Below are 24807 nucleotides of genomic sequence, written 5' to 3'. Positions count from 1 at the left end.
GGGTAAAATTGGTCTGTGATCTTTCATTTTCCAAAGACTTTTATCTGATGTGTGTACCCACCTTAATACTTTAAGGGTAGGAACACAATAGACAGAATCGCATATGACTTTTCCACTATGTGCTATGGAAACCGCATATGTGATTCTGCCTTGTGTGTTCCTACCCTAAAGGTGGCCATACACTGGTCGATTTGCCATCAGATTCGACCAACAGATAGATCCCTCTCTGATCGAATCTGATTAGAGAGGGATCGTATGGCCACCTTTACTGCAAACAGATTGTGAACCGATTTCAGCCTCGGAAAATCGTTAGGGGTATGGGTCCCTTAAGACAAAACCCTGAACAAATATGCAGTTCAGTTTTCTATGACTAATCTGACAAGATTTGCTGCATTCTTGTGTGATTGAGACCTACTGACCAGAAAGATCAGCAGGACTGCCAGGCAACTAGTATTGTTTAAAAGGAAATAACAATGGCAGCTTTCATAGGTCTCTAACCTGGGGTTCCTTTTAATTATGCTGGAAATCACAATTATTTTCCTCAGAATGGGCAGAATGCATGCACATAATTGTAAAATTTGCGTAAGTGCTTTAAATAGTAAAATATATACACAGAATCCCTCCTGTTGAATCTGTTTTCTGCACTGAGAGCCATTCGTTTTTATGCTGACCGTTTTGAGTTCCTGGCACAAAGTTGCAGCCTCATTGCTATGTAGGTGAGGGCAGCTGAAGCTATGAGGTGATTTGCAGCAGACGTGAGGTTTGCGTCCTCATCCTCCTGCCGTCATCACTTCTAATTTTAGTGATGGACAACTTGGCATGAGCAGAGAATTAGAAAAAGCATTTTAATGCAAGCTGCTGAATTATCACTGAGTTATTGTTGGGTACGCATCTGGCGAAACAAGCCCCCGGCACTTCCCTGGCATCAGCTGCCCTCCCCGGGTTCTGTTCTGGTCTTTTCAGGGGATCTTCATTACAATCATTATATATCTGCTTCATTGCCTGTCATGCTCTGAAAACACACACTGTTACTCTACAGTCCTTTAGCAATGGTGTATAATGGTTTCCAGTACGATAAGTGGGGCCCATATATATCTGCAAGAAGGAAAAACAAGGGATTCTCATCACTGTAGCTACTCTGCCCCACGTTCATCTGGCCTGGGTGGGGTGAAGGGCCATATACGATTAAATGTATGGCAGTAAACTTCACTACTTGTCAGTTTTGTGCAATAATAAAGATTTAAAGTGCAACTTAATCTATTTTTATCTTGTTTGGAATGTGGGGGGAGGGGGGGGGATTTGGATTGAGCAACAATTGGTTTGAATCTCTGAGGCTATGTTCACAGTGGGACGTTATTGTCCTGTGTTAACAAAGCAATTATGATGCAGTTTACTGCACTGCTGGGTTAAGGCTATGCAATGTTCACAGTGCAATGTAAACGTTGCGTTGTAAAGCTGTGGTATAGAATGCACTGCTGCAGTGCGTTACCTCGAAACACAGAGGCCAAGTTCACAGTGGGACGTTAAAGTCGCGCGTTAAAACAGCATTTAACGCAGAATAACTCACTGCAATGAAAAATCAATGCCCTGTTCCCAGTGCACACGTTGCGTTGGTGTCTAACGCTGCACGTTAAGTAAAAGTACTGCATGCAGTGCGTTATACACGTTATTAGCTGCGTTGGACTGTTTGCACATGCTCAGTAATGACTTGGAAGCATACTTTTCAGTGCCTGTATTTTTTACTGTATCTGCTGTATGCGACGGTAACGCTGCGTTGCCACTTTTTGGGCGCGTTGCGTTGTAAGCTTGCGGTGCGATTTTAACGTGGCATCAAATTGCAACGTCCCACTGTGAATCTAGCCTGAGTGTTAGCAGATACAGAAAAGCTAAGTTTGCTTTCTTAAAACAGAAAGAATTTTTGATAATTCAGGTTGGAGTGAGCTCCGAGATGTCTCCCAGTGCATCACTGCTGAAATATATGCAAATTAACTATTGTTGCCCCTAGAAGCTAAACACACCTCCAGATCCGCTGGAAGGGCTGGTGCACACCGAGCGGCTTTTTCAGCGTTTCGGATACGCTTGGTCAATGTATCTCAATGGGGTGGTTCACACCAGAGCGGGAGGCGTTTTGCAGAAACGAATCCTCCCGGGGTGAGGCATTTTTTGGATTGCGGATGCGTTTCTGCCTCAATGTTAAGTATAGGAAAAACGCAAACCGCTCTGAAAAACGCCTGTTCAGAGCAGTTTGCCAGGCGGTTTTTTTACAGAAGCTGTTAAGTAACAGCTTTACTTTAACAATATATGAAATCTACTACACCAAAACCGCTACACAGAACCGCAAAATGCTAGCTGAAACGCTACAGAAAAAGAAGAAAAAGCGTTTCAAAATCTGATAATTTTGCGGATCTGCTAGCGGGTTTTGGTGTGCACCAGGCCGAATGCAATGTGTCCATTACTAAAATGCTATGGAAAACAAGTTTGCTTTCTTAAAGCAGAAAGTATTTGCGATTAATTCAGGTTGCAGTGAGCTCCGAGATGTCTCCCAGAGCACCACTGCTGAATATATGCAAATTAACCCTTGTCCTTAGAAGCTAAACACACCTCCAGATCCGCTGGAATGCAATGTGCCAGCTTGTAATTAGTACAGAGCCATAATAATCCAACATGCATACAGACTGTTCATTGCCTGTATGCTGTACTGTACCTACTTTATGGGACGTTAGTGGTTTGATTTTTGTTGCATTGCGTTGTGACTTTAACCTTGAATCACAATGCAACGTCCCACTGTGAACCTAGCCTCAAACATTTATTGCTGTGCAGTTGAACATTGGGATGAATTACATGCACTTCCGATTTTCTCTCCTGGATGTCACAAGAGGAAAAAAAGTGAGGTAACGTTTCACCAAGGTCCTAGACCAGGGGTCAGGGATTCTTTTGGCTGAGAGAGCCATAAATGCCACATATTTTAAAATGTAATTCTGTGAGAGCCATCTGTTTCAAACTGGCACAGTGCGCATGCACAGCAGAGGGCTCACATCCCTGTTGCCATGGTGATGTGTATACAGTTGAGCCCCCTGGGCAGCAGAAGTGTCAGACACGTCTTCAGCTTCTCTTGAGCAGCACTGCTTAGTGAATCAACCCCAACTGATTTGTCTGTGAGCCAGATGCAGCCATCAAGAGCCGCATCTGGCTCCCGAGCCATAGGTTTCCTACCCCCGTCCTAGACACTAAATAGTCTTTCTATAATTGCTTTTATGAGGGATTATTTAGTATATTGAATTTTTATTGCTGCTTATGTGTCACTGTTAAAATGTGTTTATTAGCTGTCTCTAAGTCTAGACCAGCATTGGAAGGGTTACACAGGGCTTTAAAGGAGTTCTGTGGGGGGTTGTGGAAGAGAAAAACGGACACTTACCTTGGGCTTCTATCAGCCCCGTGCAGCGGTAATGTCCCACGCCGTCCTCCTCCCATCTGCTGTTCTCCGCCGCCGGCCCCGGTCTAAGCGGCATGGGATCCAACTGCGGCTGCGCTAGAGTGGCCACGCACCCGTTTGCTTCCGCCTGCGTCATCGGAAGCTTACTGCGCAAGCGCAGTACAAGGCTCCGTTGTACTGCGCCTGCGCAGTAAGCCTCAGATGACGCGAGCGGAGGCACAGCAACGCGCATTATTCGTCTGTATGTCAGACGAATAATAGCCCGGTGCCGGCTGCGGGGAACGGCGGATGGGAGCAGGACATCGTGGGACATTACCGCTGCATGGGGCTCATAGAAGCCCAAGGTAAGTGGCAGTTTTTCTCTTCAGAAACCCCCATAGAACCCCTTTTAATTTCCTGGAGATTTCTGCAGACGCATCCGAAGCTGAAATAGATACATTTTGTTTACATAAATGTATCTAAGTGTTGAATGTGACTCATCTCTCTGACTGAGAAGGAGCTTGGAGGACAGCCAAAGAGTGTGTAACATTTATCAATAGATACATATAACTAGATAGAATGTAACAATCTGAACTTCTGCATATCTCGCCACAGAACTTTAAACCTCTGTGTTTAACCCTTCCAATGCTGGTCTAGTAAAAAAAAAATGCTTTTTGCATATAATATGCTGTAAATAATATTTTAGAGCAAAGTTGAAATGCAGGGTTATATTCCGCTTTAAGAAAAAAATTATAATAATTTGGGCAGAAATTGAGATGTATACACGTCACAAATGAACTTTGAAAATAATCTGTATTCCTACTATTTGTGTTATACTTAAAGGGAACTGAGCACATTCTCTTTCACTGGAATCTCTCCTGGCATAGAAGCTGCCATGTTCCCCCCTCCCCTTCTCACATTCCTTATTTACAGAAGTCAGAGATGCTATCTTGCAGGGCTGTGGAGTCGGTACAAAAATCTTCCAACTCTTGACTCCTCAGTTTATGAAACCATGACTCCGACTCCAACTCCGGGTACCCAAAATGGCTCCGACTCCTCGACTCCGACTCCTTAGTCTAATACTTAACAGGGCTGTGGATTTTTTACAAAAATCATCCGACTCCGACTCCTCAATTTATGAAATAAACGACTCCAACTCCGACTCCGGGTGCCCAAAATTGCCTCGACTCCGACTCCACAGCCCTGCTATCTTGACACATTGACACACACAGTGTCTTTGAAGAAACAGTCCTAATTACTCACCCCCTCTGTTGATGAAAAGACATTGTTTAACTTTTGATAATTAGCTCAATAAAACAATTAGGTTCCTGAAAGCTCTGCGGAAGGGGACAGTGGGGCAGGCCTGCTGAAACAGGCTAATAAAACTACTTTGAATGTAAAATACAAGGTAAAATGAAAGTTTATTTAGTTTGTTTTAATGAAACAGATTGTCGGCATGCATTTTTCATGTGCTATAGAAATGTCCTGAGTGATAAAAAAGGTACTCGGTTCACTTTAAGTGTGCTTTAATGACTTTAAATGAGGACAATCAGTAATGCAATGTTCTTGCTTTAATGATGTATACTTCATATTAAAAATACACTTCTTAGTGCCATTGTTTAGATCAGTCCTTACCGGCCATCGTTTACTAAGGTCATCAGCAGTTCAGTAAAGGCTTTAAAGGGATACTGTAGGGGGGTCGGGGGAAAATGAACTGAACTTACCCGGGGCTTCTAATGGTCCCCCGCAGACATCCTGTGTTGGCGCAGCCACTCCCAATGCTCCGGCCCCGCCTCCGGTTCACTTCTGGAATTTCTGACTTTAAAGTCAGAAAACCACTGCGCCTGCGTTGCCGTGTCCTCGCTCCCGCTGATGTCACCAGGAGTGTACTGCGCAGACACAGACCATACTGGGCCTGCGCTGTGTGCTCTTGATGACATCAGCGGGATCGAGGACACGGCAACGCAGGCGCAGTGGTTTTCGGACTTTGAAGTCAGAAATTCCAGAAGTGAACCGGAGGCGGGGCCGGAGCATCGGTGAGCGGCTGCACGGGCACAGGATGTCTGCGGGGGACCATTAGAAGCCCCGGGTAAGTTCAGCTCATTTTCCCCCGACCCCCCTACAGTATCCCTTTAAAGAGACACTGAAGCGAAAAACAAATTATGATATTATGATTTGTATGTGTAGTACAGCTAAGAAATAAAACATTAAGATCAGATACATCAGTCTAATTGTTTCCAGTACAGGAAGATTTAAGAAACTCCAGTTGTTATCTCTATACAAAAAAGCCATTAAGCTCTACGACTTTCAAAGTCGTGGAGAGGGCTGTTTTCTGACTTGTATTATCTCAACTGTTAGTTAATTTTTTACTTTTCCCCTGCCAGAGGAGAGGTCATTAGTTCACAGACTGCTCTGAAAGAATCATTTTGAATACTGAGTGTTGTGTAATCTGCACATATTAGAGAATGATGCAATGTTAGAAAAAACACTATATACCTGAAAATAAAAATATGAGAATATTTTCTTTGCTGCTAATCTTCTAGTAATTATTCATAGTACACAACCAATTCATTATATCATATATATTTTTTCGCTTCAGTGTCTCTTTAACCTCTTCAGGACACAGGCTTTACCCCCCCCCCCCCCCCCCCTATAGACCAGGCCATTTTTAGTAAAATGGGCCACTGCAGCTTTAAGGCCAAGCTGCAGGGCTGCACAACACAGCACACAAGTTATTCCCCCCCCCTCTCTGCTGGTGGGGTCTGATCGTTCCCCCAATGTTTTTTTTTTTTTTTCTATATATATTTTTCCCTTTATAGTAAAAATGTGTATTTTTTTATCATTTATGTGCACCCCCCTCCCTCCCCAGTACATCGCTGCTGTAGATCGCAGAGCTATACACTGTATTTAGACGGCGGTTTCGCCGCCGTTTAACAGTCTCCCCGAGCTGCGATTGCTGCTGGGAGAATGAAGGCGGAGCTCCACTCTGCCTATCAAGCAGGAGATGCGTGCGCAGCCTGCGCGCGATCTCCTGCAAACTGAAGCCCCAGGACTTTACACCGATCAACAAGCAAGGAGTGCAGAAAGTCAGTTTACAATGATAGACAAGACAAATAGCATTTATATTGTGCTTTTCTCTTGGCGGATCAAAGTGCTTGAGCTGCAACCACTAGGGTGTGCTCAGTAGGCAGCAGCAGTGTTAGGAGTCTAGCCCAAGGACTTCTTACTGAATAGGTGCAGCTGGGTACGGTTGGGTACTGAACAGGAAGAGCCGAGATTTGAGCCCAGGTCTCCTGTGTCAGAGGCAGAGCTTTTAACCAAGAGCAGGATTTAATACCCCCCAAAAATGCACTAATCATACAGCAAATTTACTGTATTGGCAGTGAGATGATTCAAAAAATAAAAAGCCTGCCCATGCAAAAGCAAACTAAAAGTAATAAAAACCTGATGAGTTACTTTGGGTAAGCTGCTCCTCCTTTGCTCCAATTTTCTGTGCACATGGCAATAAATCTATGAGGTGTGGGTACTTGTAGCAAATGGTTTGATGGTACCAAGCAATACAATAAATTGAAGGTTCAATTAGTGTCTTGATAAAGGTACCATTCTATAGCCACAAAACATTCCAAACTGTTTTTTTTTTTTTTTTTCATCCATGGGTAAATTTAAGGAAAATTTCACTTAGTGTACCTGAGCCAAAGCTAAAATTCAGGGCTTAGTCAGTACAAAAATCATCCGACTCCTCCATGACTCCAAGTCCTCTAATTTGCATATAACAATCTTGTTGATTGAAAGTATGCAACATAAAAGGCATTTTATCACTGGCAAAGCTTAGAAATTGTAAAGCTGTGTTAAGATGGCATCTGCTGTTGGGAACTGACCTCTACCCTGTCAGCCATCCCAGCCTGTCCATGCCAACGTGAATTCCTGATTGTCAGTATAATGATTCATTGGAGCTCCCTGTCAGCCCGGTTCCAGCGTGTAGCCTTGCCACCTTGCAGAAAAAGGCCTCTGGCTTTTGTATATCTGATATAAAGCCGGCCAGGGCCATTTTCTGCAAGGGGGCTATGTACAGGGATTCCATTGAATCTTATTAAACAGACCATGCGTTGGGACATTCAAAGTTTTAAGCATGAGGCTAGGTTCACGGTAGGACGTTGCATTGGGATGCGACATTAAAGTCGCAACGCAACTTTACAACGAAAAGTAATTTAAAAAAAAGTGGTAACGCACATTAACCCTGCATTACCATCACATTATGAAGGTACAGTGAAGCATACAGGCAATGAAAAGTATGCGTTCCTGTACCTGGTAATGTGTGCATTAGAGATAACGCACTACGTTACAATGCGATGCTAACGTCGCATTGTGAACGTCGCATAGACTTTTTTTTACTGTGGTAAGCTGCGCTATAAGCGCAAGCTGCAATGTCCTACTGTGATCGTAGCCTGGGGTTTTTATGTACACCAGAAATGCATTTAAACTAAGTTTAGGATGTAGCTGCTAAATAGAAATCCTAATTGGTCTGTGATAAAGCCTGGTACACACTTTCAATTATGATGGGTCATTTATTGACCAATTTCACCACCTCAATGGAGCGCTCTACAGATTTAGTCTTGTCACTTAACTGTCCCTCAGAAGGCCTCACAATCTAATCCCTATAGTCATATGTCTGTGTATGTATCGTGTAATGTACGTATCGTAGTCCAGGGCCAATATAGGGGGGAGCCAATTCACTTATCTATGTTTTTGGGATGTGGGAGGAACATTCAGTCTCCGTGCAGATAGTGTCCTGGCTGGGATCTCCGCACTACACAACTGCACTGCCCATGAAGGAAACCGTTTAATAACAATAGACTACAAAAGGACTTGCACATCCCAGTGTGTCACTTTTATTATGAAATTGGTATTTCTCATCACGTTGATCAATATCCATTAATTCCAACCACAAATTATTGCTGCATAGATCCTTACCGAACCTACATTTGAAGCAGCATATAAAAATATATCTCTGCGGTTTATTTTCCTGGCCAATCCAAAAATAGAGCGAATTTGATTTCTTTCCAAATAAGGAAGTTTGTATTGATTTCAGGATAAGGAACAGGCGGTAGCCCCCCTCGCTCTCTCCCTCGCTCTGGATACACTTTTGTCTGAATCAATCTCTGCCCCAGCCTCCATCTCTTGGGTCTCGGGTCTGGTTGCTTGGTTACCAGAGTTTCCTCAAGGCAGCTCCTGAATAGCGAACGTTTGCAACTTTGTCATGTCTGCAGACAGATCTCTTCCAACGCACAGCGCCTCTGCAGAACAATTGTTTGACAATGAGCAGCTGCAGTATACAAGCCTTATTACGGCTCCCATTATTGTGCACATCCAGCGTTCTGAAGGATATGACTGCCTAAAAGAACCCCAGAAAGTTGTCAGTGTTTGAAGCACAATTAAAAGAATGCTGTTAGTTTTGTGTTCTAGTAGATTTGTGTGTTTGTTACAGTATATCGTGCTTTATGTTTCTACTTCTAATTCTTCTCCAAAATATTAGCTAAAGTAGTCCTGATTTCCTAAGGTTCTTCCGGGTTTGAGATCATCGGAAGAGTATAATGATCCTGCAAGCATAGCATTCTATTTACTAAAAATGCTTCCACCGTGAAGACACTGCAATTGCACACAGTGAGGGCTAGTTCACACTGGGCACTTTGGTAGCGTCTTGCTGATCGCCGGCATTCAGCAAAAAGCTGTTTTCCCACTGTACAGGAAAGCGATTTATGAGTGGTTGCGTTTTGTGAGTCTATAACATTGAAATGCAATTGCTCTAAAAATGCTGCATCAGCAAATCGCTAATCACTGGCGATCGCTACAGTGTGAACACTACCATTGACTTGCATTAGCAGCAGCATTTTGCTGATTGCCGGTAATCAGCAAAACGCTGAAAAAACACCCACTGTGAACTAGCCCTGATATAGCTAAGGTGCTTTGGGCCCCAGTGCAAGTTTTACATTCGGGCCCCCCAAGCTTGCTATGCATAACCATTCATATGGTGCAACAAAACCTTCCAAGGGCATCCACAGTATGAGAGGTGTGAGCAGAGGAGGGGGACAGTTGGTTGATTACCATTATTCAAAGCATATATAGAAGTGATTGTTACCAGCATAGCTTAAAAACACAAAATCCAGGCTCCTCACCTTGAGCTAGGACATTTAAACACTTGTAGATTTAATGGGGAGGTGCTGGAAGGGGTGTGGCAAGCAAAACAGCAGAACATCAAAATGAACTTATGCACACTCATGCAAATCCTCATGTGAATCCACTTACAAAAATCATACAGCAATCAATGCTGTCCCTACAGCTAAGTTAAAAGCTGGGATCTTCGTTACAAGAATAAAGTCTCTTGCATAGTCACATACACCGCGTAGAGGTAGCCCAGTGTCGTATGTGTCCTAACTCTGGCTCTGTAACATGCATAGCACAAACATGCACGCATTCAGCGCATCAAAACCTATCTAGTGACTAGGAGCACATATCCTTAATGTCCTCCCGGTGACAGATAGTGCATCTAACTAATCCTGCAAAGAAGCTGCTAGTACCTGCATATGTACTATGCAAACACACCAGCAAGCTGTGTGTTAAAGGATACCCGAAGTGACGTGACAGGATGAGATAGACGTGTATGTACAGTGCCTAGCACACAAATAACTATGCTGTGTTCCTTTTTTTCTTTTTCTGCCTGAAAGAGTTAAATATCAGGTATGTAAGTGGCTCACTCAGTCCTGACTCATACAGGAAGTGACTACAGTGTGACCCTCACTGATAAGAAATTCCCCTTTTTACCTCTTTCTTGCTCTCAGAAGCCATTTTCTGCTAGGAAAGTTTTCTTACTTTTTCTTACTCATACAGTTATATTTGCTTTTGTGCACATGTAATATTGTCTGTTTACAAATTACAAGTTTCCAAAGTGTAGTTTATCTTGCCCTGAAACTTGCCATTGCATTTTATTCAAACTGCTTTTTATTTTATATTAACATCCTAATTAACTGTTCTGAGTTGTTTGTGTGCTTGAAGCACAGAGAGCTTCACAGAGAGCTCCTTTTCAATTGTTACACTGTGCTTACACACATGTATCAACATTGGAATGCGAACAAAGATACTGTTATCTCAAGTTTGGATGCGGATTTCAAGCTGAATAGAAAGTGCTTTGTTTAACTATTTCAGTGATGTTCTGCTAAAAAAAAATTCTGGGATAGCAGCTTTCAAGCTGTGAGGAATCTTTTAGAGCAAAGTAGAAATGCTGAATTTCAGACCACTTCAAGAAAGGTTACAGTGATATACATTCAATGTTCTGAAATTGGTTTACAATATCCGATTAGCAGGTAAAACATTGCAGTAGAAAGAATGAAGGATAAAGTAAGATCTCATAATAGCAACATTAGGACATACAGTTGTTTGTTCAGCGATCCCAGACTTTATTGAATTTACCCGAACAGTTTCGGTGAGCATATATTAGTTTTTTTTTAATAAGGAAGCGATTGTTTAATTTTGGTTTTCCAGGTTTCTAGAGAAGGAGGAATGGGAGAGAGCCATCTATAAGTGAGGCCTGGTGCACACCGAGCGGTTTTTGAAGCGTTTTGCAAACCGCTTCCACCTGTGAAAACGCTTGGCTAATGTATTTCAATGGGATGGTTTTTAGCAAACCGCAAACGTGGGTCCTGCAGCACTTTTGCGGTTTGCAGAAGCGTTTCTGCCTCAATGTAAAGTATAGGAAAAGCTCAAACCGCTCTGAAAAATGCTAGATCAGAGCGATTTTCCAGGCGTTTTTGAAACCGTAGCTGTTCACTAACCGCTTTTACTGTAACAATATTTGTAATCTGCTACACAAAAACGCTCCAAAAAACGCTAGGCATGTTTAGAAAACCTCTCTAAACATGGCTAGAATCGCTTTGAAATCTGCTTCAAAAACCTGTAGCGTTTTGAGGATCTGCTAGCGGTTTTGGTGTGCACTGGGCCTAACACATTGGCCACAAAAAGTGATTCAGATAAGAAGACTTAATCAAATTTAGGAGTGTCTTCGTCTAGGAGATTCAGTAATCAGGATTTTATATCGAGGGAGACAGAAGAGCCCATCAGGTCGTGTAGCAAATCAGGGACCGGTTTACCAGCTACTGGGGGCATTGCTAAATAAGATGTAAAAAAAGATCGATTAAGGGCAAAACATTTAGGACACGTTTTAGAGGCAGAAGGGTAACGCAGCTGGTAATACGAGCTGGGGTCAGGTAACTCTGAGGAGTATAGGGTTGTGTAAGCCTGTCTTTCAAACAATGGGGGACACGTTTAGGAGATGATATGCAGTCATCCCATTCCTCCTCATCCAGTTGCACACCAAGAACAGACCAGACCATTTTGACATGGCTTTTTTCAGTTACAGGTAAATTCCGACTCTAATACTTACCAGGGCTGTGGAGTTGATACAAAAATCATCTCGCCCCGACTTGTTTTATTAAACCACCAAACTCGGGTACCCTAAAATTCTTTAAACTCAGACTCCACAGCCCTGATATCTAATCCCAGAGTTTAGATCCTACCCAGGTCACTACATGCATGGAGTTTGTGTGGGTTTCCTCACACAGCCACAAAACATGGTGGCAAAACATAGTGTCAAGGTTAATGTACTTTCCCTGAAATGGTCCTTGGAAGGGAAATTATGTAGTGAGGCCCTCTGAGGGAAAAATAAGGTCGCTATACACAAGTTGATTATGGCTTGATATGCCAAGACTTTTGATTGGAGTGTGTTACAATACAATACAATAACATTTCTATAGCGCTTTTCTCCCATAGGACTCAAAGCGCTTAGGCTCTCTCAGATTCAGTAATTAGTAGGATGAAGTATTCACACAACAAAAGTTATATTTCTGCAAATGCCAGACTGAACAGGTGGGTTTTCAGTCTGGATTTAAACACGTCCAGGGATGGGGCTGTCCTGATCTGTTGAGGTAAGGAGTTCCAAAACGTAGGGGCAGCATGACAGAAGGCTCTGGGACCAAAAGTTTCCAAGTGGGCTCTGGGTATGACTAGATTATTAGAACCTGTGGATCTGAGAATGCGGGGATTGCTACGCAGCTGTAACATATTTTTCATGTATCCAGGGCCTAGATTATTCAGGGATTTAAATGTCAGTAGGCCGATCTTGAATAGGACCCTCCATTCTATAGGTAGCCAGTGAAGGGAATGCAGGACTGGCATTATGTGGCAGTGACGGGGTTGGTTGGTTAGCAGTCTGGCAGCAGTATTCTGTATCAGCTGTAGGCGGTACAAGACCTGTGTGTTCCATTCTACATGCCCTACATAGGTTTTTTGGTAGATTTCAGTGGAAATCTGTCAAGCACCAATCAAACTGCAAGCATTGTACTGCGCAAAGCAGTGCAGTGCTACAGCCATTGAAACCTGATACCCCGGTGCACTTGCCTTAAAGAAAAACTGAACTGAAAATTAAAAGTCAAAATAAGCATACACAAGTCATACTTACCTTCCAAGTAGTCTACTCCTCGGTGTCTTTCTCCTGTCCCGCACCCTTTTTGTTCACTGTGATCAAGGGACTTTTCCGTCCTCCATTTTGAAAATGGCCGTTACCCATAACAGCTTTCTAGTCAACACACAGTTAAACTGTAACGTCGCCCACTTGAGCCATAGGGAAACATAGACATTACCTGGTACATCAGTTTTCCTCTCAGCTATAACTGACAGCAACTGATATTTTACTGACAGCAACTGATATATTTCAGATCTGACAAAATATTGTCAGAACTGGAAGGGATTATTGTCAGAAGAAAATGGTGAGCTTCTGAGAGGAACTGATGGCAAGGTAACTATGTAATGTTCATTTGAAGTTACCTCATGTGTTTATTTTAAATATTTTTACTCAGTACAGGTTCTCTTTAAGGTGGCCACTAATGCTACCGTTTGCCAAATTATCAATTATGAACGATTCTTCGATCAGAAAGGATTGTTTGGGACCTCTAATGGAAAAAACGTCCTAACCAATCAGATTAATGAAATCAATCTGATTTTCAGATCAATTTCATTAATCTGATTGGATTGGTTAGGAGATTTTGTCCATTCGTGGTCACAAACAATCATTTCCGTTCGTTCCTACAAAGAATCGTTTGTGAACTATCATTCGGCAAATTGTGGCGTTAGTGGCCACATACGCTGCAATTTTTCTGTTTAATTGTACACCAATCTGTTTAAAATTATTGGTTGTCCTGAAAAATGATATTTTTTTTTTTGTTTTGTTTATTTTCGTTCGAGAAATTTGATTGAATTTCCAATTTTTTTGTTGATTGGACATGTTGGAAAAATCAGACCACCAATAAAGTTTTAAATTGTATTCAACTAGAATAACTCGTATATAGCTATTCACTACATACCAGACTTTGTATAAACAACAAGGATGAATTTATAAAAGTGTGTGTGTGTGTGTGTGTGTTTTATAATGGAAAGCTAGAAAGCGTGTGATATGTAGTGTGAAAATATGTATGGAAGCCTGAGTTTATCTTTTTTAGAATTGTATATGTAACTGTATTGTACTTGGTTTATTTATGTTATTAATAAACATAAAAAATGAGTGTTTGTAGCATGATAAAGTGTGGTAAATGCAGATGTAAGCAGGGCTGTGGAGTCGGTCCAAAAATCCACCGACTCTGACTCCTCAGTTTAGGATTCCACCGACTCCGACTCCTCGACTCCGACTCCTCTAATTTGCATATTACAATTTTGTTGATTAAAAGTATGTAACATGAAATTCGTCTCTTAACTGCCAACGCTTAGGAATTTTACAAGACAACTGAAGTGAGAAGGATATGTAGACTACTATATTTATTCCCTTTAGACTAAAACTAGTCCTTGGTAAGAGTACTTGTAAAAGGTACAAACCGGAACAAAGAACATCTATCAGGCCCTAGGCAATGTAAGTGTGGGTACATGTAAGAATGATGTGCAGGTACTCTGCAGGGGAATGAGGAGATTCTTCCTCTATTACACATTCTTCATGCACAATCTGAGCAAGGTTTATGGGTGACAGACAACACCTCTGTGTTCAATGTGCACAGCATTCTCAGTGGATTCCCTGCAGCTCTGTGGGGAGTGCATATGTAGAGTATAGTACTACTGTGTAACAAAGTAAACCTGAGACAGATGAAATTAAAGTTTTATACATACCTGGGGCTTCCTCCAGCCGCCTTCAGGATAATCAGTCCCTCGTTGTCCTCCTCCACCACCTGGATCTTCTGCTATGAGTCCAGGTACTTGAGCCAGTCGGGCGTAGTGCGCATGCACACACTCCGCCGCCAGGAGCATACTACACCTGTGCAGCACTATTGCGCAGGTGCAGAATGTTCCTGGCTGTGGGAGCGGCATGCGGCCGGACAGCACTGACTGGCTGAATTACCAGGACTCATAGCAGAAGATCTGGGTGGTGGAGGACAGCAAGGGACTGATTAGCCTGAAGGGGGCTGGAGGAAGCCCCAGGTATGTATAAAACTTTTCTTTTCATCCATCTCAGGTACCCTTTAATTTGTAGTCACCAAACCAAATTTTAATAACATATCAAATTATTTGATTTCATCAGCAAAGGGAGTGCATACATTTGCATAAATCAGCATCAATGCAGAATTATTTCCATCTCATTGACCATCTCTATTAGTGACACAGCTACACATCAGGCTTTATTCTTACAGCATAGATGTTATTTAGTATATATAAGAGATTCCTGTGTACACATCATATATACAGTCACAATCAGATATGTATATCTGACCTTAAAAATACGGGGACTGCTTTATTGAAGCAGCACAAGTAACTAATTTTGATTGGTTTATTTCATTTTTGTGGACTAAGCACAGCTATTACTGTATATATACTGTATATATACATTATTTTAATGACTATTATCTGAGAAATAGAACATTTTATCATATTTTCTATTTTAATTACAGTTACAAAATCATTAGGAGTCTGAGTCGGTGCATTTTTTCCCGACTCCGACTCCAGGCACCCAAAATTGCCCGACTCCACGACTCCGACTCCGACTCCACAGCCCTGGTTGTAAGTAGCAATATGGTATTCAGTGGTAACTGTAATGCTGGACAGCAAATGATCGCTTTATTGATGTTCAGAAATGAAATATGGTTATAAATATCACAGTGGAAAATGTAGTTTTAAAAACAAATGCAAAATTATCAAAAGTTGACTGAGTGAAAGATTGCACTACAGGAGGGTTTTCTAACCAGCCAACTTTCGACATTTACAATCTCTTGTCCCTGCGCCGCTTATCTTCCGCTCGATTCCCTGCCATTGTCCCCTCGCGGGGAACGAGCAGGGAATCGGCGGCGGCAAGATCCGACCTGTCGGATCTTATCAATCGAGCCGCATCAGCGGCTCGATTGATAAGTCACATCGCCTCCACAGCTCCCCGTGTAGACGGGGCTTAACATTTGTAAAGCGCTTTTCTCCCATAGGACTCAAAGCGCATAAATATGTCTCAGATCAATACAGGGTTGCAGACTAGACTGTGTTACAGAGGAAATAGTCAGATGTTCATAAATGCCAGACTGAAGAGGTGGGTTTCCAGTTTGGACTTAAATGCTTCCAGGGATGGAGATGTTCTGATTGGGTGTTGCAGGGAGTTCCAAAGTGTAGAGGCAGCATGACAGAGGGCTCTGTCTCCAAAGGGTTTGAGGTGGACTCTGGGGGTGACCAAAGGATTACATCCTTTTGATCTAAGATTGTGGGGTGTGTGATGCAGTTGCAACAAGTCCTTCAGGTATCCCGAGTCCAGATTGTGCAAGGATTTGAATGTCAATAAGCCAATCTTAAACAGAATTCTCCATTGTATCAGTAGCCAGTGGAGTGAGCGAAGGGTTGGTGATATGTGGCAATGGTGGGGTTGGCTAGTTAACAGCCTTGCGGCGGGATTCTGTACTAATTGCAGGCAGTGCAGGTGTTTGTTTGGAAGGCCAGTATAGAGAACAACGCAGTAGTCCAGCCTTGATGTGATGAATGGTTGGGGGTATGAGGTGTTTAATCCTTGCAATATTCCTTATGGCTGATACACACCATGCAATTTTCCAGATAAACGAGTCAATGGCTCATTTCTGACAGATCCGATCGGATTTCCGATCGTTTTTCTGAAAGATTTTCTGATCACTTCTATGCAAATCGATCAGAAAAAATTATCGGAAATCAGATCAGACCTGTTGGAAATTATCTATTCAACTCCTCTATCTGATGGGAAATTGCATGGTGTGTACCAGGCTTTAGGTGAAAAAAGGAATGTTTCACAACAGCTGAGATTTGATTTCTGAAGCTTAATTTCCCATCAATCAGTACTCCCAGGCTGCGCACAAAGTCTTAATTGTTCAAGTCTGAGCTTCCTAGCCTTAGTGTTGCTGGCTGAGACTGGAGCTGCTTTGCTGTAAAGTGCTGACCTTCAATAACAAGAACCTCAGTTTTGTCAGCATTTAGTTTTAACCAGTTATTATTCGTCCACTCCTGAAGCTCAGCTAAGCACGCGTTTATGGGTCCTAAGGCTACCCTTTGTGTTCTGGAAGTATACATGTGGCTAGCTGCATTCAGTGCTTCAATCTGTATTCAAAATCTTTTAGATTAGAATTGCTACCCAATTGCATCTGTTTTGCATTCAAATCATGTATTTAGCCCCAGTGGGGCTCTGCATGCCTTTGTTGGTTTTCATTTCAGGTGCAGCCTTGAGCGCTGTCATTTGTCTGCCTGCTTGATGAAATGTGTATACCATTTATGATCAGTAGCACAAGGAAAATTTTGTTTTTATTGTTAGACTAGTGTTAGATCTTCCTCGTGAGCGTCCGTCATAGCCGTAGGGGATGTCCAGTAGGGAATAATCTGTGCACAAATTATTTACTGAAGCTTAACACCCTCCTTTGTTATACATGTTTGAGTGCTAGTTGTGTAATGTTGTCCAGATTCTGGAGCTCTGCACATCCATACAGATAGATCATTCGGGTACAGCCTCTGTATGAAAGCGCTGCCATGTCTCCCGCTGTACATATTTTGTGGAATGCTGGTGTAAATAGCTCAGGGCATTTCAACATGAACAATTCATTACAAGACTTATACTTTTACCAAGTATATATAGAAGTCCACTCTAGGCAAAAATGTTTTTTGTTTTTTTTTGTCCCAGGTAGGCACTGGTAAGAGTTTATTTGCTTTTATCTCTCTACTATCTTCTTCATTAACAAATTCATACAACACTACAGAGTTCTGGAGCTGTTGTCTGTCCTAAAATAGCTGTGTCTGTGCTCAGCCTCTTTGCATCTTAACAGATCCGCCTCTAGTCAAGCAGCTGCAGTACCTTCACTCACAGAGGCTGCGGTTGCCTCCCAAAGCTAGACTGCTATAGGCCACATGACCACATTTTCTAAACAAGATCCTTTGGTACAGAAGCCTTGTGTGGAACAAAGGGGTAGCATATGGGCCTTCTGCTCACTTAGCTATCATATGACTTACTTAGATATGTGTCTAGAATGAGACTTAAAAGGCTACCTCATAATATGTACAGTGCTCAGGGAAAACGTCGGTCCTAATTCCAGAAAGCATGCCTGTGACGTTCACTGTTGTTAATCGTATTCAAACTTTAATTATTCCTCTGCTGGTTTGAAAAGAAAAGGAATCCGCTCATTCTTAGAGTAGGTCAGACAGCTTTTTAAAAGACATTTTGATAAACGAGGCTTATTGTATTCTCGGTCATGCAAATGCTTCATCATCAGGAAGCTGGAAGAGAAGGGGTGCAGCTTTCAGTCACGTATGTTGGGTCGTGTTGCCATAGTTGCCATCCTGTGATGTAATTTCTTTGCACAAGTTTCGTACAGTTTAAAATGATATGTAAGATAAAGGTCACACAGACCAGAGTCATAAGATTCCAGAGTATTTATTACCTGTTCAAAATATTAAAGGTCATTAAACTTTCAGTATTTTTTCCTGGAAATTCTATTAATTATATTTTTCATTTCCTTACAAAGGTGACGGATCTGGTTTAAAAAAGTGTCTTGTAGAATGAGTAAATCTGGAATAAAGCTTTTAGGTTTGTTCACATAAAGGGCTCCTCCTTCCACTCCAAAAAGGTCTATTTTTATTTTTATCAATCCACAAAATATTGTTCCAGTATCCTTTTGGTTTGTCCAAATGATCTTTAGCAAACTGTAGACGGTCAGCAATGTTTGTGCGCTTCAGTGGCTTTCTCCTTGCTATACACACCGATTGCTTTGTGTGTGTATGGGCCCATTCACACTTAAAAGCGCATTGCGGGAGATCACTGGACACTGCAGCGATTTTTCTGCGATCGCGTTTAGCACTTCTATAGCACTGAAATGCGATCGCCGGGAAATCTCCTGACTACACATTTGCGTTTGGCAATTTGCGTTAATCGCCGGCAATTAACGCAAATCGCCCAAGTGAGAACGGGCCCATAGGGTATCATTGCACTAGCGCTTGAGTGTTTTGCTGAAATCGCCGGCAAAACGCGAATGGGCCCTTAAGCATTAGACTTCTGCTAAAATCTAGTCAAGATTGAGTGAGCTAGGGATAGTCAATGAAGATGCAAATAGTTTCAAGTTGATTCAGTATTATGAACATTTTGTATGCAAATTTATGCAGCTTGAAAATGGACTAATCGAATTGTAACTCAGCAGGATGTGATTGGTCCATTTTCAAGCTGCATAAATTTGCATACAAAATGTGCATAATACTGCATCAACTTGAAATTATTTGCATCTCATTGACCGTCCCTAGAGTGAGCAGTTGTATAATGTGATAGAACTGATCACAACCAGGCGTAGTCAATGAGATGCAAATAATTTGGATTTCAAACAGTATAATGCAAATTTTGTATGTAAATGAATGCAGCTGGAAAGTAGACCAATCACAAGAAGCCAAGTTGGGAATTGGGTCCATTTTCAGGCCTGGAACCCACTAGAAAGTGCAAAGCACTAGCGATTTGTGATGCGTTCTGAAAGCGATTTTGCGAGCAATTTCCCTGCTTCCATACAATTCATTAGAATGGAAACGCTCCCAAAATGCTGCATGTCCTGCGATTGCGATTTCCTTAATCCTATTTGCTCTAGTGGAATCTGTACCATCCATTTACATTGGCAGAGCATTTAGGGAAATCGCTAGTGATTAAAAGCGCTCCCTAAATGCTCAAACCACCCCCCCCCCCCCCAAACAAAACAAAAACAAAAAAAATACGCTCTAGTACAGTGATCTGCAAACTTGCCTCCTGCATTGCAGGAGTCTGACGGCCACAGTCCTGATTCATAAAGACCAGTGCATTGTGGGACTTTTAGTTCCTTAACAGCTGGAGAGCCAATTTGCAGATCACTGCTCTAGTGGGTTCCAGGCCTCAAGCTGGATACATTTGCATGGAGAATTAGTGAAATCCGGCATCAATTTGGAATCCTTTACATCTCATTGACCATTCCCAATCACTACTTGCTTGCCAGATCAAGCTGTTTGGCTATTGCGATGCCTGGAAATTTCTCCAAAAATCTTTCAATGAAGTTTCACGGGGAAGTGGACTGGTACATTTGCTTTGTGTGTGTGTTTTTTTTTTTTTTTAGCAGACATAAATCTAGCAGCTGGCTCTGATTTTACCTCCGTAATTAATCCTGGGTCCACACGTTTTTTAGCCCCTAAATTGGTAGAATAAAAACATTTCAATACACGCCCGTATGAGTCTCACTAGATAATGTGGGTCATTCCTTCCTTTCTTTCCGTTCTCAGGGTGAAAGGGGTAATGAATTTTATATTTTCTGCTGGCTACACTCTAAACCTGACATCACATTGTACAAAAGCACCCTTGGACCAAGCACGGCTAATTGAAATTCAAATGCAGCGAGATGAAGTTTTGCTATTCAGTCCCAGCTGCCTTTTGTCTTAATTCTGTGTAATGAATGATCTTCAACAATACGCTCCTCAATCCTCCCAATGCATGCAATCTTGAGTACCCCACAGGAAACAAAGAAACTCTTATTTTATTTTCTGCTTGGTGCATGCTTAGAAACTCAATGGGGGTTTCTTCTGTGTTCTGGTAAAGTTGTGGGAAGAAAAGACCAGTCAATGAAAAGTAAACAAAAGGAAAAAAAATATATACTAGCCGAGACCGTTAAATTTACAGTTGGAGTATGATTTGTGTGACAGGTCCTACTTGCCTGGCATTTTTAAATTCGACTGAAAGTTTAGTGATTCAGAAGCCCAGCCAGTCAGCAGACATCGGACAACATTGAGTGGAAACTTGTAGCTCAGCTAGCTGAAGAAGGCAAATGCTCAAAGGCAAAGCAAACATGTTGGGTAGTTTAAATTAGAAGCATTGCCTTTGAAGCAGAACTTTTCAGATTCAAAAATCCATTGTATTGGCTCTGCCTGCCTGTAGCCATGCGCCTTCAGACCTTTAAAGTACTGTACACCTGTAATCAGGGAGGAAAAAAACCCAAGTTATTTACCACAGTAGAGGGAATCCTCTGGATGCTCACTTCCCTGATCCTCCATGACAGTGGTGTAGCTAAGGAGCTGTGGGCCCTGATGCAAGTTTTACATTGGGGCCCCGCAAACACTCTATATGTAACAATTGATACGGTGCACCAAAACCTGCCAAGGACAACCACAGTGTCAGAGGTGCAAGAAGGGAATGGGGAACAGTTTGTTAATGATTACCACTATTCAAAGCATCTATAGAAGTGACTATGACCAGCACAGGACCAATAAAGAGCTAATACTGAAGTTGTGGGAGGGCCCTTTGGGGCCCCTCTGGCCCAAGGGCCCCAATGCGGTTGCAACCCCTATTGCTACGCCCCTGCTCCATGACCCCTCTGTCGTCGGTCAGGACCCTCTTCATCTTCTTAGCCACACTCCCCTCTATGTACAAGCGTGGCCACAAGCAAGGCACTTGTGGATTCACGCCTGCACAGTAGTACGGAGCTGCTCATGTAGAAAAGCCATACAAATGCATCTCCCTGCTATTGTGCAGGCGATCACAACTGGGAGCAACATTTACCATTAAAGCTGAATATTGTGAAGAGGGGTCTCAGCCCTGGATGAAGGGATGCAGAGAGACACTGGATGACTCTGGACCATCTAGATTAGGCATGGGCAAACTCGGCCCTCCAGCTGTTACGGAACTACAAGTCCCACAATGCATTTGCCTTTATGAGTCATGACTGTGGCTGTCAGACTCCTGCAATGCATCGTGGGACTTGTAGTTCCTTAAAAGCTGGAGGGCCACGTTTGCCCATGCCTGAGCTAGATGCTTCCCCCTATATTTTTTTTTATTTATTTTTATCCTCTTTACAGGTCTGCTTTGAAGCTTGTATAGTTTCCTGTTAGCAGACTGAGGTCTCACAGCTGTAGTAGACATGCTATCAGCACAAGCTAAGGCACAGAGATTTCCCAGCTTTCTGGGCAGCTGTATAAGCATCGGCAGGCCTAGGCCTTAACTTAACAGTTAACTGACACACACACATAAGTTAACCTCCACCTTGTGTTTAAGGCTCAGTCCACGCTGGGGATGGATTGCAAATGGTCAGCTGGAGTGGCCAGTGCAAAATACACTCCGGAGGTCCATTTAAGTCCTTGTAGAGACCGGAGCGGATGTGTTTTCACCATAGGCTTCTATAAGAAACGCATATGATTATCTGGAAAAATCGTTCATGTCGTAACTTTGCGTTTTTGGCCCGCATCAGATTCGAGGGACCCATTGTAAATGCACATGTGTAAATGCATCCTATTAATAACCTGGGATCTCTTGTCCAGTGTAAACCAAGCCTCAGTGTAATATGTACCATTTCCAGGAACTGATGCTGCAAGTCTGATTTAAGGTGCCTGTAACCGTCACTGTCACACCTAGTCCAGTCGGGGGTGTAAGGCCTGGAACCCACTAGCAGCACTTTTCTAAGCCTTTTCTTAATGCTTGTTATTCAAAAAGCTCTTGCTAATAATGTATTGCTATGTATGTGTGATCCCACTTGAGGAATGTGATTTTTTTTTTTCTTAAATCCCCCATAGCATTACATTGGCAAGAGCTTTTCAAATCACCAGCTCTTAGAGAAAACTAAAATACCACACAAATAATACAACACTGAATACCACACAATTACTACGATAGGTTTTTAAGGAAATGTCCGAGCTAGGAAAAAAAATGGCATCTACTTACTCGGGGCTCCCTCCGGCCCCCTGGCAGCCAACATGTCCCTCGCTGAAGTTCCGGTGTCCCGGGATCTCCTGGTGAGGTCGCCATCACGAATGGAAGAGACATCGGAGCTGCGGCGAGGGACATGTTGGCTGCCAGAGACTGGAAGAAGCCCCGGGTAAGTAATGTCATTTTTTTTTTCTGCCTCGGACATTTCCTTGAAGAAGCTCCAACTACTTAAGATGTGTGTAATCTCAGCATTTTTAAGTTGACATTTTTTTATATTTGAAAGATGTAGAATGCAATGCACGGCTGCATAAGCAGACACTAGGTGTTTAATCTGACCTGTCACCAGCTTTTGAATTTGGCGGGAATGAGGATGGCATTGCATTCAGCAGTACTTCCCCACTTTCCTTACTGAGTTTGGGATTTGTCAGACCTCCCTATCATCACACTCACCACCGACTTCCTGTGAAGTATAATCTGCCCTTTTATGTAGATACATGGCTTGTATTGTAAGGCAAATATGCTTGGAATGTAGTCTTGCATGAATTGCATTTAATACTCTGTTTGCTACATAGTTGCACTTGATTGACCTACCTACCTGTTGAGTCCATGGAGGAGAGAATGTAGGCTGTTGTGTTGTTTGACAAGCACTACAAAAGTACAGAATACCCAGTTAGCTCATGGTGACCCAGAACCACTAAGAATATATAAGGAGCTAAACAAGATGCCCTCCTGCTAAAAAGCAACACTGACCGTGAATATGAACTCCTTACCTCAGCAGATCAGGAGAGCCCCATCTCTGGACGTATTTAAATCCAGACTAAAAACCAACCTGTTCAGTTTGGCATTTGCAGAAATACAATTTTTGTTGTGTTAATGCTTTATCCTACTACCAATTACTGAATCTGAGAGAGCCTAAGTGCTTTGAGTCCTTTGGGAGAAAAGTGCTATAGAAATGTTATTGTTAATTTGCCTTCTTAAATCAGAAGGTATTTGTGATAATTCAGCTTTAAAGAGGAACTCCAGTGAAAATAATGCAATTAAAAAGTGCTGCATTTTTTACAATAATTAGTATAAATGATTAAGTCAGTGTTTGCGCATTGTAAAATCTTTCCTCTCTCTGATTTACATTCTGACATTTATCACATGACATTTTTACTGCTGGCAGGTGGTGTCTGTGGAAGGAGATGCTGCTTGCTTTTTTGTCAGTTGGAAACCGCTGTAAACCACTGTTATTTCCCACAATGCAACAAGGCTCCCACAGTGTGTTGTCAGAACCATGGTCCGGACATCACACTGTGGGAGGGGTTTCACCACAATATCAGCCGTACAGAGCCCCCTGATGATCCGTTTGTAAAAATGAATAGATTTCTCATGGGAAAGGGGGTATCAGCTACTGATTGGGATGATGTTCAATCCTTGCTCATGGTTTCTCTTTAAGCAAGCAATTGTGGATTCCCATGATGCATCACTGCTAAGTATATGCAAATGATCTCTTTATGCCCCTGAGGCCAGGCTCACATTCAGAACCTCTGGTCTATAGCAAACCTATAGTTGTTATACATTTTACAGAGCCACATCAGCAACAGACCAGTACTCTATATGACTCTATGGGATAGAGCTTGGACCAATACAACTCACTTAGCCCCCTATACTTTCCTAGTAGTTCTGTGTCACCATGAGCCCACTGTATATGTTGTAGTACTGGTCCAAGCCCTATCCCATAGAGCCATATCTATCCTTGCCATGCACTGATGAGGATCAGCAAGTCTGAAACAGACTGTATGCTTGTTGTGTTGATGTGGCTCTGTAAAATTAATAAACTATAGGCTTGCTAGTTCTGGATGTAGCCTGGCTTTACTCCATAACTAGTGATGATAAAAATGACCTGCGTGTAGAGAATAATTAATAATACAAGCATTTATATAGCTCTTTTCCAGTACACTATCCAGCCACTTAAGATGTCTTTTGCAAGTAAATTTGTGGGTGTGGCGGGGTTGGGCACTATGAATGTTTTTGTATGTATTTTGTACTTGTGTTGATTGATGTTCTGATGGTAGTGTGCATTAAACTTCTTGTGTATCTGTGGTCCCTACTATTGGCTGGTCTGCTTAGTACTATAGAAGATGTTGGCACTATGTAAATAATGACTTCCCTGCTTCTCTGTCTGAAAAAGTTAAGAGTTATATAAAAT

General features: G+C 42.3%; 1 protein-coding gene across 17 annotated transcripts in view; it reads left to right on the top strand.

Moving 5' to 3' along the window:
• The window catches only part of MAGI1 (membrane associated guanylate kinase, WW and PDZ domain containing 1), an 869123-nt gene that overhangs the window by 641563 nt on the left and 202753 nt on the right, over positions 1–24807 (top strand). The window lies entirely within an intron of this gene.

This window comes from Hyperolius riggenbachi, chromosome 9, assembly GCF_040937935.1.
Source record: "Hyperolius riggenbachi isolate aHypRig1 chromosome 9, aHypRig1.pri, whole genome shotgun sequence".
In the NCBI taxonomy this organism is placed as follows: Eukaryota; Metazoa; Chordata; class Amphibia; order Anura; family Hyperoliidae; genus Hyperolius; species Hyperolius riggenbachi.
The sequence above is the reverse complement of the archived record's forward strand: the minus strand, read 5'-3'. Positions and strand labels throughout refer to the sequence as shown.